The 18022-nt window shown below is 39.8% G+C and overlaps 1 long non-coding RNA gene across 1 annotated transcript in view; it reads left to right on the forward strand.

Moving 5' to 3' along the window:
• The first annotated feature begins 14886 nt into the window (after positions 1 to 14886).
• LOC124874426 overlaps positions 14887 to 18022 on the forward strand; it is a 30955-nt gene continuing 27819 nt past the window's right edge. Inside the window, exons 1-2 of the long non-coding RNA XR_007039802.1 lie at positions 14887 to 14948; positions 15066 to 15119. This is a non-coding gene — a long non-coding RNA (uncharacterized LOC124874426). The remainder of the gene's footprint in view (positions 14949 to 15065; positions 15120 to 18022) is intronic.

Below are 18022 nucleotides of genomic sequence, written 5' to 3' on the forward strand. Positions count from 1 at the left end.
ATAGCATCATCACAAGGCAATCCAACGTGCTTTACGTGACATCACATGAAACACAGAAAGTAACAAAACCTAAGTAAACGGCATAAAAGAGCCTTTGAATGTCATCATGGGACCTACATCAGGCTCTTGCTACAGTTGATCTGTGTGTATATCAGCACAGTGAGAATGAGACTGGACAAGCTAGTCGTCATGGGAGGTGTACAAGGAGCAATATTTGGACACTGGCAGGCAATGGATTTTAGCCACGATCCGTTTCTACAGTAACAGTGATGGTTGAAAGTACAACCAAACCAAGAAAGGCTCCATGTCATGGAGTGTTGGTTGGTGGCAAGTGCCTCTTGTATGGGTTGTGACAATAAATGTAACACAAGTGTTTACACTTTAGAATGGGTGATGTTCTCCCCACATGTTATGCGTAGCTCTGTGTATGAACCCTGCAGGGTTTACACTCCACACCCTTTGTGCTTCCATCATGCATCATTTATGTTAGCTCACATGTGTAAATGACATGGTCGGCTGGATTGGTGATTATTGAACAACCAGAGGCAGCTTTGACAGGGGCTCTTCTTTTCAGCTACTGTGAATGGGACTGTTTTGTTACAGGGTTTATTGCGTGTTATAAATGTGTTTATCAACTGACAGCATGTACCTCTGAATGAAGTCTGTACCACCAGAGTTTAGATTAAAAACATTTTTCATTACAACCTTACTCACTGCACATACGAAATGATGTACAAACATTTACAGAGCTCTGGAAAAGAGTTAATTTCAGTGTATTTTGTTCCAGAGAGCCAGACTTTCTTATAGTCTTGTGGTGTTCAGCAGGTTTTCTCTGGCTTTCTCAGCCGTCATGGGCTCTCTTGCATTTTTTTCTTTGCAGCCTTTTCTCTTTGTCATTACTTGACAAATTTCAGAGGAACACGCTTTAGTCTGATCAATAATTCATTCAGGCATACAAGTCCTTGCTTTCTGAACCAGTGTTGTGTCAATGCCTTACAAACAACTTGGCAAAAAACCAATTTAAAATCCAGTTTTTATCTTTTTTACTAGCAGCCTACCACAAAAACACAGTTCGCTGACATTTCTTTTTGCCGGATCCATTAAACGTACCAAATATATCAGTTTGACTCACTTGAAATAGTATTTTGCCACTAACAAGCTGATTAGCTAGGAGGTGGTACATTGTTTCACAAAGACACCTTTGGACCTTTCAGCTCCAGAGACTCTCATGCTTACCTCCTCTGGCCAGCTAATGTTATCATTAAATCAGAATTAGCTCTTAGTTTAGCTATAAAGGCATGTCTCTCACAAATAATCTCCAGTTTCTCAAAACAGAACCTTTGTTTGGGATCTTCCAGGCCGTTGTTGTATTGATCAGTTTATATGGAAGCCATCTGCAGCTGCTTTTAGGCAAACATGGTGTAGGTTAACTATCCCATTTACTTGAAATGAAAATAGTTCAGAAATCATCATACAGTTCAAACTGAGTGTTTAACTACTTTAATTCAGTGGAATGATTTTATGTTAAATATATCTTAATGTGCAAGACAACACTGAGCAGGCAGTTCTTTTAGCTAAGATGAAAAGTTGTAAGATTTTACATTTGTGAAACTTTCTTGTGTCAGGGAGGAAAAACTCCTAGTAGTTAGCTAATTTTAGACTCCCTTTAATGTTTTTGCTTTATAACAATACACAGCTCCTAAGTCCACTTCTGATTGGTGAAACAGCCATTGTTGTCCTAGTTAGGGCACAAGTGCAAGCCATTTCGGTGATAAAACTGACAGAAAAAGCTTTTTGTCCATGAAAGAAGAGGGACTCGGACTAATCAGTCACAAGACTTGATCAACATTAACCTACTGCAGTACAGTTAAATGTCTGTTTGCATCGTGTGCTAAGCTAAATTTGTTCATTCTTGAGTGAGCTCTGCAAGACGAGACTCTAAAACCTTTTTCTTCGAATCTTTGAGGCGTGTCATACTGTGGTCAGTTTTATATAATTTCTATGTCCAATAACAACCTGGGTCTGAATCCCAAAATGAAGAATCTCCAGACCCAAAAAGGCTCATTTTCCTTGTGCTGAGGAGATAATGTCACCTTGATGTTTTCTTCTGCAATATTTCCATCTTAATCTTTCCCCTCTTGGTCTGAAATAAACAATTTAGACAATCTTCCTCTTTATAGCTGATAAACAAACAGATTCTTGGTAGTTTTCAGATATTTAATCAGATGTAATTCTGATAGAAAAGAGCGTTTGTCGTTAAAACAACTCTTACTGTATAGCTGAGACGTAGAACTGTTTGTCTTGTAGATAAAATTTTATGTTAACCTTTATGTCATCGATATCGAGGGCATGTTAATTAGTCTTAAATGTGATATTTCCTCTATAGTTTCTAGTAAAGTATTACTCTTTTCATGTTGGTTCTTGTAATAAATATCAATCATAAAAATATAAGAAATCTCCTCTTATTTGCAAGTGCAATTATTGACTTCCAGGAAGTGCTAATTTATGCATCAGAAGGTGTTGATAAGTTATGAGACTGATTTGATTTGACAATGAGACTGGCTGCACTATGAACAATAATAATGTGTAAAAGAGCTTATAGATGGTACAACAATGTTGCAAGGGTATGAAAATTTACAGGAAGAATTGGTTCAGCACAAAGTTTTGTGTGTGACTGATTAAACCATGCACAAGATGATGTGGCTCATTCATGCCATCAAGCTTTGATAAATGGGAACACGCAAATAGACTCCAGAAATATTGTTTGATTGAACCGGGGGAAAAATTATATAGCAGACTTCAGTGAACAGAGAGCACTTTGTGTAACGTTTAAAAATAAACTTGTACACTTCAGCGCAATTAAAGAGCGCGAGGGTGGTTGAATATGAGCTTAAATCGACCCTGGTGCGCTCAATCATCTGTCATGATCACTTTTAAAATACAATAAAAGTGAGCTGAGCAACCACACAAGGAGCTTTAGAGTTTTTTTCATGAGCATACCTCGAAGGTCTGTTTACAAACCACAATGCAGTTTAAGGTTTGACTTTTACCAGACAGCCTCAATTTCCTGTTGAGGCGAAATCAGCAGCAGGTTGCCCACGCCACAGTGAGCAGTGTTTGTTGTCGGGATTAATCAGCCCTGATAAGAGAGCAGGAATAAAAATTCATGTGTGTGTGTGTTACGGATTAGATGGCACACCTTGAGGTTGTCATGGTGACTGCCAGGCAGCGGACACCTGTGAATTAACATTAGTGCTGCAGAGCCAGGATCTTAATTAGAAACGCAAAGGAAAGAGCAGGACGGCTAAGCAATTCAACGCATTATGCCGGCCCTTTATCAACATGCTGCTTCCATAAAATCTGAGAAAATTGACCTTCAAATGAACAGGTGTCTGATCCAGAAACTATGAGATGTACATTCAGTTGATCACTGCCCAAACTCTGAGAATGAGAAGCCTGTTAAAAAAGAACTATTGCTTCCCAATCATATGATTTTTATCTTAGCTCATTTCTGGAAAAAAAAACAACATATTTTATAAATGTCTCCAATAAAAAATGATTTCAGCTGTATCATAGATACCTTGTTTCTTAAGTACGTAAAAGCCAACTTGAATTTCCTCTAACACATGTAATGTGCTGCAACATCTTCTCAAGGTATTTATGTATTCAGACATTCTGGATCGATAACGTGAAACTTGAAATTGATGCCTCTTTTTCCATTATTTGAGGAACAAAACAAGCATCCTGAAGTGTAATCAAAAAGGCTGACCATTAACATGCCTCTCTGCAAGCATCCAGCTGTGAGACTAATGTGCATGGAGAGCCAGTAGCCTGTTATCTGCCATGTTGGCTAAAGCAGAGTATTCTTTCTTTGTCCTGTAACCTATAGCACTAAATTTGGAGAAACAGCAATAGAAGATACTGTAATTTTCTGCATTTTGAATCAGTGTCCTTGTCTTCATGAACAAATAGCTGTACATTGGAAAAAACGGCGAATTTGTAGATTTAGCTAAATTTATCAGACATGCAGAAAGGTTAACTCTGACTGTGGCAGTACTTCAAACAGATGTTTCATCAGCAAAGACTAGAGGCCAAAAAAGCGTATCAGCCGACAGGGTTTAATGATACTACAGAAATTTGTCTGGACATTTTTAATATGAGGTTTACAAGTTACAAATAAATCACAGACAAGTCCAAAGTCTGGCCCAGGGGCCATGCCCTGCAACTTCCATCTTAAATGTATTATTTATGATCCACTAATGTGTGCATATTTATCTTTTATTGTTGAAAGTAAAAAGCAACCATTTTCTTTTCACTTAATTGAACTTCAACGGACTGTAAAAGAGTTTGGATAACCCTTGTATAAGATACTATGTACGATTAAGCCCAAATGTATGCAAGGCCCTGGCAGATTTAAGTTTAAATTATTTTAATTTTATCAACATGTTTCTTCTGGCTGGAAATTATGGTAATATGTTTGAGTAGTCCAGCCAGAGTCCTGACTTGAATCTGACTGAGAATATGTGGAGGGATCTAAAGATTAGGGCGATGGCAAGGAGGCCTTCCTGCCTCACTTTTAGCTTATCGTTGAAGATAATGGATATCAGTGAAAACATACAAAAAGCTGGTCAGGAATTATGAAAAGGGTTTATTGTTGTAATGCCAAAGAATTTAGAGCTAATTATCAAGGAGGGTCCATCCATCCATATATACTGTACACTCACCGGCCACTTTATTAGGTACACCTTTCCAACTACTGTTAACGCAAATTTCTAATCAGCCAATCACATGGCAGCAACTCAATGCATTTAGGCATGTAGACATGGTCAAGACGATCAGCTGCAGTTCAAACTGAGCATCAGGATGGGGAAGAAAGGTGATTTAAGTGACTTTGAACGTGGCCTGGTTGTTGGTGCCAGACAGGCTGGTCTGAGTATTTCAGAAACTGCTGATCTACTGGGATTTTCACGCACTACCATCTCTAGGGTTTACAGAGGATTGTCAAAGAAAGAGAAAATATCCAGTGAGTAGCAGTTCTGTGGGCACAAATGCCTTGTTGATGGCAGAGGTCAGAGGCAAATGGCCAGACTAGTTTGAGCTGATAGAAAGGCAACAGTAACTCAAATAACCACTCGTTACAACCAAGGGATGCAAAAGAGCATCTCTGAACGCACAACACGTCGAACCTTGAGGCAGATAGGCTACAGCAGCAGAAGACCACACCGGGTGCCACTCCTGTCAGCTAAGAACAGGAAACTGAGGCTACAATTTGCACAGGCTCAACAAAATTAGACAAAAGAAGATTGGAAAAACGTTGTCTGGTCTGATGAGTCTCGATTTCTGCTGCAACATTCAGATGGTAGGGTCAGAATATGGGACAACAATATGAAAGCATGGATCCATCCTGCCTTGTATCAACGCTTCAGGCTGGTGGTGTAATGGTGTGGGGGATATTTTCTTGGCACACATTGGGCCCCTTAGTACCAGTTGATCATCGTGTCAATGCCACAGCCTCCCTGAGTATTGTTGCTGACCATGTCCATCCCTTTATGACCACAGTGTATCCATCTTCTGATGGTTACTTCCAGAAGGATAACGCGCCATATCATAAAGCACAAATCATCTCAGACTGGTTTCTTGAACATGACAATGAGTTCACTGTTGTCAAATGACCTCCACCGTCACCAGATCTCAATCCAATAGAGCACCTTTGGGATGTGGTGGAACGGGAGATTCGCATCATGGATGTGCAGCCGACAAATCTGCAGCATCTGTGTGATGCTATCTTGTCAATATGGACCAAACTCTCTGAGGAATGTTTCCAGTACCTTGTTGAATCTATCTTTATTAGTACTAGCAAGGTGTACCTAATAAAGTGGCCGGTGACTGTATTTCTATATACAAATATATAGATATATATATAGTCAAGGAAAGTTAACCACAAAGTCGTACTGAACTTTTTCGGGAGGTATATAATCAGGGTAATTGTCATTTTGTAGTAAAGTTTCTGCTGCTAATTCCATTAATATAAGGGTAAGTATTTTCAAATGATAGTATATGCTGACACAGCTATTGCATCTTAAGTCTAATGTAGCCCGTAGTACAATACATGCTGTTGTTTGGGTTCAAAACACCTTTAGTCTAGATAATGAGTCCTCCCACTGTTAGCTGAAAATTTGGCCCACAAAGAAATCACACATAATGTCAACTTGGTTTATTTATACTGAATGTCTAAGTGAGGTTTTACATAACTCTTTATAGTAGATTTTTCTGTTTAACTTACCTTTCCAACATCTATATTGAATGAATAGCTTGTCTTGAATAAAGCCTCTTTGTCCACCTGTGCAAAGATGATTCTATGTCAGACATTTCAATATTCTCTCATTAATTGGACTTCTGAGTGATTCATCTGGTTGTTAAATCTGAAACTGGCTCACTCCTATTCATCTTACTCAGGGCAAAACTTGATTTCTTTCCCATTGCCTCTTTTATAGAATTCACCATTTCTGTTTCTCCATCTCATAAGATAAGTTGCTGCTTTATTCATTTATTGCATTGTCCTGCCAATGCCTATATTGGTCATATAGCTTTACAAATTTCACTTGTTTGCCACTCTTTGAAAACCTATCAATGGCAATCAACTATGTCAGTTTAGTTAAAGCAGGCTTTCCAGAACCTTCTCAAATCCTCTGATTGCTGTAAAGATGTCCAAAGCAACAGAAGGTGAGTTGGTGTTTGCAGTCCACATTTAAAATCATTCCAGATTTCCTACTGTGATTGTACTTCATAAAAATATCACAACATGCGCAGACGGCAGTGAGAATAAAATATCTTGAGAGTTCTCTAGTTTGATATTTTCTCATTATTACCTTATTAATTGCTTTGTGTTGCAGGAAATGTCAGATCGGCGCTGCTTATTCTGCCTGCCACCTCTTCTAATGAGGAAGTAAAGGAGGGGTTTCAAATTGACACGAAAGCTCCTGCAGAGAGGGTGCTCATGGAAACTCTGGTGGGTGATTATTAAGACAATCTGTGCTCCAGACTAAGTGGATCTCTATGTTTTTCAGTTTGCCTGAAGATGCAAAGCACAGTTTAATCTTAAAAACAGGTCCAATTAAGGAGCTTTTGTAAATGTAAAATTCTTAAAAGCAAAAGACATCTTGGAGGGCAGTAATGGTCATGTTGGGAATTTGTTGCCCAACACAGTATTCTAACTGAATGTTGTGTTTGTTTAGCAATTTAATGCATATAGAAGATATATGAGATACACATTGTCCTTAGAAATACTGCAAAGGCTCCACATATTAAGCAAATATTTAGTTTACAGTGAAATAACAAATAAGTACATTTTGTATCCAAAGAAGGATGAAAAGCATTTCTACATCTCGTTTTAATTATCATTCAACAAGCTCTAACTTTGTTGTGCTTTGTTTGTAACATAACATTTTAATTAGATTTATTTTATTTTATTATACACACGACCTGCTTTAACTATGCCACTCATTTCCGTAGCATCATTTTAACAAATATGTGAAACTTTGTCGTATTTATTTACATCAAAAGAGAGGATTGATTATTAAATGTGTTCAGTTTTGGATCTGGATGCTAATCAGAGTGTGCAAATGATATCCAGTGGTCCCTGGTAAAGGGGCTACGGTGGCTCAAGTGGTAGGGTGGTGGATTGCCGGTTGCCACGCTTTGTCCATTTCAGTTGTTGTGTCCTTGGACAAGACACCTCACCTGACATGCCTACTGATGGTGGTCAGAGGACCTGGTGGCGCTGATTGTATGGCAGCCCCACTTCTGTCAGTGTGCCCCAGGGCAGCTGTAGCTATAATGTAGGCTACCACTGTCGGTGTGTGAATGTGTGAATGAATGGGTGGATGAATGATTGCAGTGTAAAGCCCTTTGGGGTGCTCGGACTAGATTAAGTGCTATACAAGTACAGGTCATTTACCATTTGGTACCATATAGTTAATGTTTTATTGATATAGACTTTAAGTGAATAGTAATTTCACAATCAGATTGTTTTCAATACATTACAATCATATGAAGAGAAACCCAGCTTAACAGAGATGAATTGAGCCAGTAGTACCATCTACACGATTAAGAAAAAAAGAGTTAGTGGCAGAAGCAGCTCCTTCAATGGTTTTGTCCGTGAAAAAACGCAAAATGGCAGGGCTAAATGTATTGTTTATAGAGAAAGAAACTAAAGCATAAATAAACACCCTCTAATTGTATTATTAGTGTGCAGATTATTATAAATTTGGTCCTGGTCTTTTTACACTGCTGCAAGAAATTACAGGTCCTTCTCAAAATATTAGCATATTGTGATAAAGTTCATTATTTTCCATAATGTCATGATGAAAATTTAACATTCATATATTTTAGATTCATTGCACACTAACTGAAATATTTCAGGTCTTTTATTGTCTTAATACGGATGATTTTGGCATACAGCTCATGAAAACCCAAAATTCCTATCTCACAAAATTAGCATATCATTAAAAGGGTCTCTAAACGAGCTATGAACCTAATCATCTGAATCAACGAGTTAACTCTAAACACCTGCAAAAGATTCCTGAGGCCTTTAAAACTCCCAGCCTGGTTCATCACTCAAAACCCTAATCATGGGTAAGACTGCCGACCTGACTGCTGTCCAGAAGGCCACTATTGACACCCTCAAGCAAGAGGGTAAGACACAGAAAGAAATTTCTGAATGAATAGGCTGTTCCCAGAGTGCTGTATCAAGGCACCTCAGTGGGAAGTCTGTGGGAAGGAAAACGTGTGGCAGAAAATGCTGCACAACGAGAAGAGGTGACCGGACCCTGAGGAACATTGTGGAGAAGGGCCGATTCCAGACCTTGGGGGACCTGCGGAAGCAGTGGACTGAGTCTGGAGTAGAAACATCCAGAGCCACCGTGCACAGGCGTGTGCAGGAAATGGGCTACAGGTGCTGCATTCCCCAGGTCAAGCCACGTTTGAACTAGAAACAGCGGCAGAAGCGCCTGACCTGGGCTACAGAGAAGCAGCACTGGACTGTTGCTCAGTGGTCCAAAGTACTTTTTTCGGATAAAAGCAAATTCTGCATGTCATTCGGAAATCAAGGTGCCAGAGTCTGGAGGAAGACTGGGGAGAAGGAAATGCCAAAATGCCAGACGTCCAGTGTCAAGTACCCACAGTCAGTGATGGTCTGGGTGCCGTGTCAGCTGCTGGTGTTGGTCCACTGTGTTTTATCAAGGGCAGGGTCAATGCAGCTAGCTATCAGGAGATTTTGGAGCACTTCATGCTTCCATCTGCTGAAAAGCTTTATGGAGATGAAGATTTCATTTTTCAGCACGACCTGGCACCTGCTCACAGTGCCAAAACCACTGGTAAATGGTTTACTGACCATGGTATCACTGTGCTCAATTGGCCTGCCAACTCTCCTGACCTGAACCCCATAGAGAATCTGTGGGATATTGTGAAGAGAACGTTGAGAGACTCAAGACCCAACACTCTGGATGAGCTAAAGGCCGCTATCGAAGCATCCTGGGGCTCCATAAGACCTCAGCAGTGCCACAGGCTGATTGCCTCCATGTCACGCCGCATTGAAGCAGTCATTTCTGCCAAAGGATTCCCGACCAAGTATTGAGTGCATAACTGTACATGATTATTTGAAGGTTGACGTTTTTTGTATTAAAAACACTTTTCTTTTATTGGTTGGATGAAATATGCTAATGTTGTGAGATAGGAATATTGGGTTTTCATGAGCTGTATGCCAAAATCATCCGTATTAAGACAATAAAAGACCTGAAATATTTCAGTTAGTGTGCAATGAATCTAAAATATATGAATGTTAAATTTTCATCATGACATTATGGAAAATAATGAACTTTATCACAATATGCTAATATTTTGAGAAGGACCTGTAAATGAACACTTTTTAATCAGAGTAGAAAAGCAACCACCCTGACTGTCATTAGGTATAGGGATAAAATGGTTAGACCCATTGTTAGATCTTTTGTTGGTGCAGTGGGTCCTGGGTTTCAGCAGTGTTCCCTAATAAGTCATGGTTGTCAGATGCAGAAAAGTTATGAATTTGAGCAAGATGAGTTTCTCCACTCCAAGGTAGTCTAAATTATGAGTATGCAGTTGAAAGTATTTATTTAGCGTATAATGTTTGCTGTTGCTGGTCTGTCTGGTTGGGCAAGGCAGTACCAGTTAGTGATATTATCGAGGATGTGTTGTGTTCACACAAGGATAGAGCCCAGAAGAAGCTGGAATATTTGATCACAGAAATAAAGGAGAAACACAAACATGAATCATTCTCCAAATTCTCTCGGACGTCACTAACTAAATATGTACCATCAAAACACATACTCGGATCATTAGTTTAATGATTTCATGCTGCCAGAACTAAAATAACACCGGATTTCTGGAACAGTTGCTCACTGTTTGAATTAAGTTTGTGACTCACTGGCCTTGGAGGCTAGGAAATGGAAAATTGATGTATTTTATTGACAAAAATAATATACTGCTGGTTATGATCCACTTGAATCCAGGTGAATTATTTCCTGTCTTTTAGGTTTAAATTTGGCTTTTCTTTATTTAGAAAACCAGAACCCTGTAACTGACAGATGGTGTACTTTCTATTTACCATGGCTATACTGTGACAGTAAGCTGCCTTCAGATGGGACACTTTAATCAACTCTTTTTCAACCCTGAACAGTTCAGACTGCTCTAATTCCAGCTTGCAGTGAGTGTTTTATTTCCATAGAGAGGTCTTGAAATAGATAACTGAGCCAAAGAAGCTCTCAGGTGAACAACCAAGAAGAGTGTGCTCAAATCTAGACTGTTAAATCCTTTTTAGAAATATTTTATAGCTCTGCCTATTACTAGTGATAGGCAGAATTTTAAAGGAATAGTCTGTCCTTGAATAATTATGCATTTTATTCTTAGAAGGACTTTGGATAAATATGTTGTTATAATGATAATTCTAATGTGTGAGGAATTTCTGAATATTCTGATCTCCTTTCTTGATAAAGTTAATTGAGGGGTTGTCACTTAACGGCTCGACATCTGTTCCAACTCATCTCACTGATGGTGTCCTGATAAACATGTCATTCTATATACTGCATTGAAGAGACAGCCTAGCAAATGTGGGTGAAACGGAGCCAAAAATATGTGGATAATCACAGTTCATTCATAAAATATACTACAAGGGGGGAGTGTATATTTTTACATAGGATTTTTGTTTTATATGTAGATGACATAGTGAGCTATTTTTTAGATCCACACAGTTAAAAAAGTATTTACCCTCTTACAGGTTACAGTTTTCTTTAACCTAATTGTTTGAGATCATTAAACAACCTTTAAAATGAGACCAAGATAATTTCAGCTAATATAAAAATAACCTTTCAAATGAAGATTTCATTTAATAATGGACAAAAGAGCTCTCCAAACCAAACTGATCCTATGTAATGCTGTCTTATTTTATGCCAGATGTAACAGGATGCACAGCTTCCAAATGTATCCACTTTTGTCTTGTCAGTCTACAGAATATTTGCACAAAAGACTTGAGGATCATAAAGACGTTTCTTTGGAAATTTTAAAAGAGGATTTAATGTTTTCTTTGGTCAGCAGTGGTTTTCACAACAGAACTCCAATGGATGCCATTTTTGCCCAGACTGTTTCTGACAGTGCCTTCATACCAGACCTTTTGAACTTTGTTCTGTGCCAGAGTTCGGTCTCAGACGTGCATCACGTCAGTGTGAACCCATCCCAGACCCTGGAACGGACCAGAGAACCATACCCTGGCACCATTACAACTGTTGGTCTCGGCACAGCTTATCCGGACCCTAGAGCGATTCCCTTGCGGTATGAATGCATGCCGGGCCAGCGTAAAGTAGCAACAGAAAATTCAATGAGACAGACTTCTTCATGCTTTTCTTTCTTGATCTGCCCCCAAAAAGATGTGTTGCAACTGCATTAGGTTGTTCAAGAAATCTCTGTGTGAAAGCAAACCGGGCCAACTGAAGGTGTGAATTTTCTGACTTTCACTGATCCCTGGACCGGACCAGTAGTGTGAATGTGCTCTTATTGTTTAATAGGACATATGCGAAATCCACGTTTTAGCCCTTAAATACATTTTGTTGTGTACTAGGAGTCTGTAGGAGCGCAGAAAAGTTGAATTTAGTGTCTCCAGGTGTTGCAGAGATATCTTTACATTGTGTTTGGGTCATATTTTTCAGTCTGTTGTTTTCTCTATCATCTATTGTGTTTTTGAAGTGTTTGATGGCAGTAGCATTGTGCCTTCTGCTTATGTTAGTGCTGTGTGCTGCTTTTAGCTCCTTGAGGACAGAACCGCTCTGTGTATTTTGAATAGTATTATTACATTTGCATTGTTTTTGCTGTTTTTGTCTTGCTTCTGTGCCGCTAGATAATTGTATTTTTGTTATCAAACTACAAAAATGGCTGTACGGGTTAAAGTGGAACGCCCTTTGACCTCGAGGAGGGCAGGATGTGAAGTGCCTCAATAGCATTTAAAGAGACCGCACCAAAACCAGTTTCTCTGAGACACAACTCAGAACAGGGGTAAAAGAGGGGCCTGTGGAGCTACAATAAAAAGGAAGTCAGACCAAAGCTTTGCAGTTGCACTTTATATAGACCACAACTGGATGATTTAAAAGTGAAAATGAAGGATTTAAAAGAATGATAGGTTCCCTTTAAGTCATGGACACTGACCATTTGATGCATTTGATGCTGTTAAAATCATGTATGTACAAAATGAATAGGCCCAGGAACACCCCTAGCCACTTAAAAGTAAAACAAAATATGGAGGATATACCTCTTGCATGCTTCCATTGAGTTCTGTTGAAAAAACAAGCCTATCTCCTTTTCATATTCAATAAGGTCAATAAAAAAGCAGCACAGTGCTGTTTGTTGTTATTCTTGTAAGGCTGCTGTACTTGTGCAGTATCCTTTTGTAAAACCTAAACTGAAGATGAGTAAACATTGATGCTTTAGGACTCTAAAGCAATTTACCTTTCTACCAAAAATATTTTTGTTGTCCGATGAGCTAACCCCTCCCTCCTACTTCCCTATTTTTAAGGGGATTGCTCAATCCAGCTCTCCATCCAACGGGTCCGGACTTCCCTAAACCTGGAAGGTCTTACTAAGCAGGTTTACTGGAAAATCTGTTTAAGCTGGTGTTGGGAAATGACACGCATAACCTCTAACAGCCTGCATCCAAAAGTCTCACCCTTCTTCAACTGGTGGTCTAGACGACCGAGAAGCTCACAGCAGTCATCCACCCCTCGACAGTCACTTCTGTTCACGGCTGCTCATTCCCTATTTTACAACTTGCAATTGGCATATGGGTTAGGTAGATTTTAATGGCTCGGCACAAGCCCCAAGGGCATTGTTTTAACACGTCTGGCTTCAGGCAACTATAAAAACTTCCTAAAATCGTTTGGAACCAGGCAACAAGACTTTTTGCCACCAACGCAAAACCTAAAAATAAGGTGACTCAAATAATTGACTGTCCACAATAAATCTAGAATTGTATATGCTTTCTTTAATTAGTAATGCTTTTGCAGGGGTCAGTAACAGCTTAAAAATCAGCAAAACTTAATAATTTGAATAATAGAAATAAATCAATCAACCTAACATATCTTTCCCTAATGCTGAAACTGGTAAGGCTGAAGAGGCTTTGGGGACGGAGGCTCACCATAGATCTGAATGGAATGATTTCTTCAGTAGGCAACTAGTGATTGTCTTCTTGGGTGAAGGGCAAATCTTCAGTTTTTTTCCTCTAAGTGGACAGGTGCTGATGCTTGGGGTTTCGATGGTCAGGTTGGAAAAACAAAAAAAATTTAAATTTAAAAAAACAGAAACTTTGTTGGCATATGTTTCAAAAGTTGGTAGCTTCCAGAGGCTGAATAGTTGAAGGAAACCTTTGAGGTGTAATTGAGGCTGGTTTAGGACTTCCAGTAGCCTGAAACTTAGAGCAATCAGTTGTTCACTGACCAAGTTCACTTCAGTTGTCTTGGTAAAAATGCAACAGATGAAATTCAGATTCTCAATTTTGAGTTGCAGCTCTTCTCAGGGCACACGGATTGATCTTCTTTATAATGCAGCATTCGTCAGCGGGGCTACGACTCCGGTCTTCTTTCTCCATCTGATCTTGTTCGCTGGTCTTCTGCGAGGAAACAACCCCGTTTCTTTCTTTGGCATATTTTTTATATTGCTGATAGTCTCACTGCTCATCCCCTGTTGCGGGCAAGCTTTCCCATCATTGAGTCACCGTGACTTTTCGGCGCTGTCTCCCAGCCTCCGTAGACAGTTGTAAACAGCCCGCAGCTGGCTCCGTGTGTTATGACTTTTGCCTGTTTTTCGAACCTTCATGATTCCCGCTCCAATCCTGATGCCATGACTTTTGCCTGTTTTTCGAACTTCAGACTGACGAAAAACAGCGTGCACTTGGCTTCTCGTTTCTCGCTCCCATGCTTGTTATGACTTGAGCTTGCTTGTTGACCTTCCATCCATGCCCAGTTCCCATGAAGCTGGCTCTCCTCTGCCCCTCCCGTCCTAATGTTATGACTCTGCCGCCTCTGGCTCCCAGGCCATGGTGCCCTCCTTATCTGCTCAGCCTCAAGCTTTCTAACACAGTATTTCTCTGTTTCTTGTTCTGAGGGTTTAATTAATTTCTGTATGGATACATGGAAGGATCTCACCTAATTTTGACAGTATATTCTTTTATTAGAGACAAACCAGGAGGAGGCCCAGGACATGCTTGAGTGACTGTCTCTCGACTGGCCTGGGAACGCCTTGGGCCCCCCCCCCCTCCGCCGGAGGAGCTGGAGGAGGTGTCTGGGGAGGGGAACTTCTGGATGCCCCTGCGACCCGGTCCCAGATAAAGCGGAAGATGACGAGTACGAGTACAAACATTAGCTTGATTAACATAGGTATAGAAAAAATTTATTTATTAAACTTGGTGTTTGATATGAATAATATCTGTTCATTGTATACATAGCTCTTTTCTGTCATAAGAACCTAACATTTTTATCCTAATTTCTGTCAAGGAGAGGTGGTTTCCAGCAGGACCAAAGTGCAAACAGGAGAGTGGGAACCACATGGTAAGTAGAAGTTTTTAATAACAAAACTGAGAATTTACAAAGGTCTGCATAGGACGCTTAGCACAGGCGATGATACAGGCATAGAACAGGCAGGCCAGTAGAATCCAGTAATTAATGTGAGCAACCAGAGAGCTTATAAACATGGGTAAAAGTAAGGAGACAACTTCATCATTAGAAACTACAGGTCCTTCTCAAAATATTAGCATATTGTGATAAAGTTCATTATTTTCCATAATGTCATGTTGAAAATTTAACATTCATATATTTTAGATTCATTGCACACTAACTGAAATATTTCAGGTCTTTTATTGTCTTAATACAGATGATTTTGGCATACAGCTCATGAAAACCCAAAATTCCTATCTCACAAAATTAGCATATCATTAAAAGTGTCTCTAAACGAGCTATGAACCTAATCATCTGAATCAACGAGTTAATTCTAAACACCTGCAAAAGATTCCTGAGGCCTTTAAAACTCCCAGCCTGGTTCATCACTCAAAACCCCAATCATGGGTAAGACTGCCGACTTGACTGCTGTCCAGAAGGCCACTATTGACACCCTCAAGCAAGAGGGTAAGACACAGAAATAAATTCCTGAACGAAAAGGCTGTTCCCAGACTGCTGTATCAAGGCACCTCAGTGGGAAGTCTGTGGGAAGGAAAACGTGTGGCAGAAAAGGCTGCACGAGAAGAGGTGACCCTGAGGAAGATTGTGGAGAAGGGACGATTCCAGACCTTGGGGGACCTGCGGAAGCAGTGGACTGAGTCTGGAGTAGAAACATCCAGAGCCACCGTGCACAGGCGTGTGCAGGAAATGGGCTACAGGTGCCGCATTCCCCAGGTCAAGCCACTTTTGAACCAGAAACAGCGGCAGAAGCGCCTGACCTGGGCTACAGAGAAGCAGCACTGGACTGTTGCTCAGTGGTCCAAAGTACTTTTTTCGGATGAAAGCAAATTCTGCATGTCATTCGGAAATCAAGGTGCCAGAGTCTGGAGGAAGACTGGGGAGAAGGAAATGCCAAAATGCCAGAAGTCCAGTGTCAAGTACCCACAGTCAGTGATGGTCTGGGGTGCCGTGTCAGCTGCTGGTGTTGGTCCACTGTGTTTTATCAAGGGCAGGGTCAATGCAGCTAGCTATCAGGAGATTTTGGAGCACTTCATGCTTCCATCTGCTGAAAAGCTTTATGGAGATGAAGATTTCATTGTTCAGCACGACCTGGCACCTGCTCACAGTGCCAAAACCACTGGTAAATGGTTTACTGACCATGGTATCACTGTGCTCAATTGGCCTGCCAACTCTCCTGACCTGAACCCCATAGAGAATCTGTGGGATATTGTGAAGAGAACGTTGAGAGACTCAAGACCCAACACTCTGGATGAGCTAAAGGCCGCTATCGAAGCATCCTGGGCCTCCATAAGACCTCAGCAGTGCCACAGGGTGATTGCCTCCATGCCACGCCGCATTGAAGCAGTCATTTCCGCCAAAGGATTCCCACCAAGTATTGAGTGCATAACTGTACATGATTATTTGAAGGTTGATGTTTTTTGTATTAAAAACACTTTTCTTTTATTGGTCGGATGAAATATGCTAATTTTGTGAGATAGGAATTTTGGGTTTTCATGAGCTGTATGCCAAAATCATCCGTATTAAGACAATAAAAGACCTGAAATATTTCAGTTAGTGTGCAATGAATCTAAAATATATGAATGTTAAATTTTCATCATGACATTATGGAAAATAATGAACTTTATCACAATATGCTAATATTTTGAGAAGGACCTGTATAAAGGAAATGATGGTGAACAAAATCAACATGTTTTGGTCTTTATTTTAATCCACTGTAACTGTCTGAGTGCAGCACGAAACAGCTGCTTGATTTAGTATTGTAGTACATTTCCCTGCAGCGCTGATACGTAGCTTGTCTTCTTTGAACTGTGCTGAAGGCGGCTAAGAGACGATGATTAGGAGTTGTAACAAAATCAGGCCAACTGTTGATGATATTGAACCCAGATGTCATGAGCACGATTATTACAACAAAGACTGTAATGGAGGAAGCACTGGTGAATGAGTCCTTTAGAATATGTACAATACCTCAACCGTCATTGCTATTCATACATATTCATACATGTTCATGACATTGGTGTGTAAAAAAAGAATCTATGCTTTTGTTCTGAAACAAAGTGTCAGCTAGCATTACAAACACTTAAAAGAAAAGGAATAAAGTGTTGATAATTTTTTGAATTTGTTTATATCACCCAGCTTGACAAAGAAACAAAGGCTGAATGAGCCAGTTGAAAACGTCACCAGCCATTCTTTGCTGCCTGCATGTTTTTGTTGGAGTTGTCATATAGTGAAAGGCAAAGCAGGGAAGAGGTCGACATCATTGTAACCAAACGACGACTTAATTGTTGACATGTTGGCGTTTTTTTTTTTTCCTTTAAATAATCCACATCCACAGCTTTTCTTTACTGAAACTTAAATACTTTCCAGTAGTTGCCATCACACCTTCTACATTGCTACATGTGTATATATCACAGGTTTTTCAATACAAAATCCCCTTACCATCTGGGTGTTAAAGTTTGATGCTTTATACGGCCCACACTTGGCCAAATAAATATTAGCTGAATTACAGGAAAAAAGAGGCCAGGTAAATTGATACAGGTCAGCACTCTGAAAACAGTTTGATTAGGAAATCATGGAAGGTCAATCAGTAGTTTTCTTGTAGGGCATAAAGAAAATGCCCATTTTGTGGTGGATTCATAGATTTCTCTAACAGGTGAAACAAGAAGAAATGTACTACATTGGAAACAAACATGATTGTTATGGAAATGAATAAAACAATTTGGAACAAGTAATATTAGTCCCTTTTTTCACATTTCTGTTCTGTTGTTTTGCATGTTCTG

Source organism: Girardinichthys multiradiatus, chromosome 9 (genome assembly GCF_021462225.1).
Source record: "Girardinichthys multiradiatus isolate DD_20200921_A chromosome 9, DD_fGirMul_XY1, whole genome shotgun sequence".
Taxonomy (NCBI): domain Eukaryota; kingdom Metazoa; phylum Chordata; class Actinopteri; order Cyprinodontiformes; family Goodeidae; genus Girardinichthys; species Girardinichthys multiradiatus.